Genomic DNA, 2,575 nt, shown 5'->3' with positions numbered 1-2,575 from the left:
CCACAGCCCCTTGTGGGCCTCAGCAAGGGGTTTGGATCTTATTCTGAGCATGCCTGTAGACATACTCAAGACAGGGCCCCCAGCACACTAGAGTTGCTCTGCTGACCCAGCCCTACCTTTGGAGCTTCAGACCCTTTATACCTGCCCTTGGAGGCCCCAGAGAATTCAGCCTTTCCTGAGGAAGCTGGAACAGTGTGAAACTGTGTGGAACAGCATGGATGCATTCGGGAACGAAGGCTGTCTCTAGCAGGGCTGAGCCGAGACAGCCTCTCCAGGACCCGAGCCCTGAGCCAACAACTGCCAACCTCAGCCTGAACCCAGGAAGACTTCACTGCCTCCTTCACAGAGACTGGGCTTTGTCTTTGACTTTGGCACCATGCTGGACCGAGGAAACCGAGCTGCTGGCACTTCTTGCCAGCCTCTCATATTTCCCCTGGACAGTCCCAGGCCTGGCGGGGGCTCAGTCAAACCACTCCTGAACCCCATCTATGAAGCAACAGGCATTTGAGACCCAACTGGCCAAGCCAGCCCCAGGAAAGGGGACATGAGGGCCGACAGGATGCCAGTTTCCCCCATCTGTGAAATGGACGGATAAAGCCCCAATGTGCATGATAGCAACCTACGCTACGGTCGAGTGCTGGGGGGCCCCTGCCTCGCCCTGGCGTCCACGAGCACCCTACGCACTCCCCCCTCCACTCCTGGCCATGGCCGGGCCCAGATACTGTTTTGATCTCACTCTGTTCGGTCGACCTGGCACCACAAGTTTGATCTCTGTGAAAACCACAGTTCAGGGGCTGTTATCTGCTATCAGTGGCGGGGTGAGGGTGGTTTTGGGGCCTCGCAGTATGTGTGCTTCTCAGAAGAGCCGGCCCATGTCATCACAGGTTAGCTGGCACAAAACAGCCAGCTTATCAGGCCTCCTCATCATGATCCTGGCCGATTAGAGCGTTTAACGCACCCAATGACTTGTTTACAGGACTTATTTTTAAGATTTTCGGCCGGATGCCTCCTGGTCTCACAGCCAAGGGGTCAGGGCTGAGGAGAGGAGAAGCAGGGTTGTGCTGGGGGGCTTCAGGAAGGCTTCCTGGAGGAAGGGACACTGGAAGGGGTCTTGGGGGAGTGAGTGAGGGTTCATTACAGAAAGCAGGGTGGAGGGACCCACATGGTCAAAGGCTTGGATGGGGGGACCATCTGGCAAGTTCAGGTTCATAAGCTGGAGCTCATCTCAGGGGCAGTGGAGATTTCGCAGTTTAAGCTGGGGAGGGGGAGGTTGAGAACGAAGGTGAGATGCAGATCCCAGTCCTGCCCCCGGCCCTGTGAAGGGACATCAGCTTGCATCCCGAGCCTCAGGTTTCCCGTCTGTGAAATGGGGATGGTGGGAGCGCTGACCCCGCGGGGGTGCTACCGGGCAAAGTGAGGCCTCTTGGGATGGGCATGAGGGAGAAGCTCCAAGCAGGGACGTGGGGAAGGGGCCTGGACTGGCACTAGTATTGAGAAACGGGAACTCCATGGGGTCAGAAAGTAGATTAGTGGGTGCTTTGGGCTGGGGGCGGGGGGACTAGGGAGGTGATAGCTAAAGGTTCGCTTGCCTCCTGAGGTGATAGAGATGTGCTGAAGTGGACTGTGGAAGTGCTTGCACAACCCTGTGGATAAGCTAAAAACCATTGAATTGACACTTGAAATGGGTGAATTATATGGCATGTGCATTTATATCTCAGTAAAACTTAAAACAAAGGAGGACCTTCCTCTTTAGAGCTGGAAAGTGCAGGAGGCCTCTCTCACCTCTGGGCAGAACTCTGAACCACCCCCTTCCCCAAGAGAGGTGTTTGGGGCGGGGGAGGTGCTGAAGGAGGGAGGTGGTGAGTTCTCTGTCACCCAAGTCAGAACCAGGTGAGCCTCCACCAGGGACTCCAACCAACCCAGCTGTTCCTCCCCCTCCTCCGGCGGGACAGGTGCCAGGAGCCACCCCTCAGATGTGGCATCAGGCCCCGGGCCCCCTGCCCGCCCACGAGACCGGGCCAGCCTGGGGTTTCCGTGCACATTCGCTACCTGTCTACCTACTAAGCCACTTCCTCCTCAGGCTGCCGCCTGCCTGTCTGCCTGTCTGTCTGCTCATCGGGCACCTGGGTTCCCCGGGCTCCTGGCAAGGCCTGGCCCTCCCTTACCCTCCCGCGTTCCCTTGTCCAGCTTCCTTATGAGTGGTCTATGGAGGCAGGACCTCACAGGTCGGGAGGGAAGCCTAGTTCAGACCCTTCTCCTAGAAAGAGGGGTCCGGAGTCAGAGCCAGCATTGCCACCAACCCCCCTGGGGGTCCTCCAGGATAGCCGAGATGCTTAGTTGCTACACTTAAGCAACGGGGCTAACATTGCCAACCACACAGAACGACCAGATGGCACAGGGCCTTTGCACTGGCTGCTCCCTCTGTTGGGTGCACAGTTCTCCCTGGCCTCTCTCACCTCCTGGGAGAAGTCCTTCCTGATTACCCCCCACCCACCCACGTGCACAGATGTACCCTCTCCCTCCCCCTCACCTTATTTCATTCTTCTCCTGGGCACCTCAGTACCTGAAATTCTAC

Source organism: Eumetopias jubatus, unplaced genomic scaffold (assembly GCF_037043125.1).
Source record: "Eumetopias jubatus isolate StellerSeaLion01/CBP00866 unplaced genomic scaffold, mEumJub1_p1.0 scaffold_1, whole genome shotgun sequence".
Taxonomy (NCBI): Eukaryota; Metazoa; Chordata; class Mammalia; order Carnivora; family Otariidae; genus Eumetopias; species Eumetopias jubatus.
Note: the sequence above shows the minus strand (reverse complement) of the source record.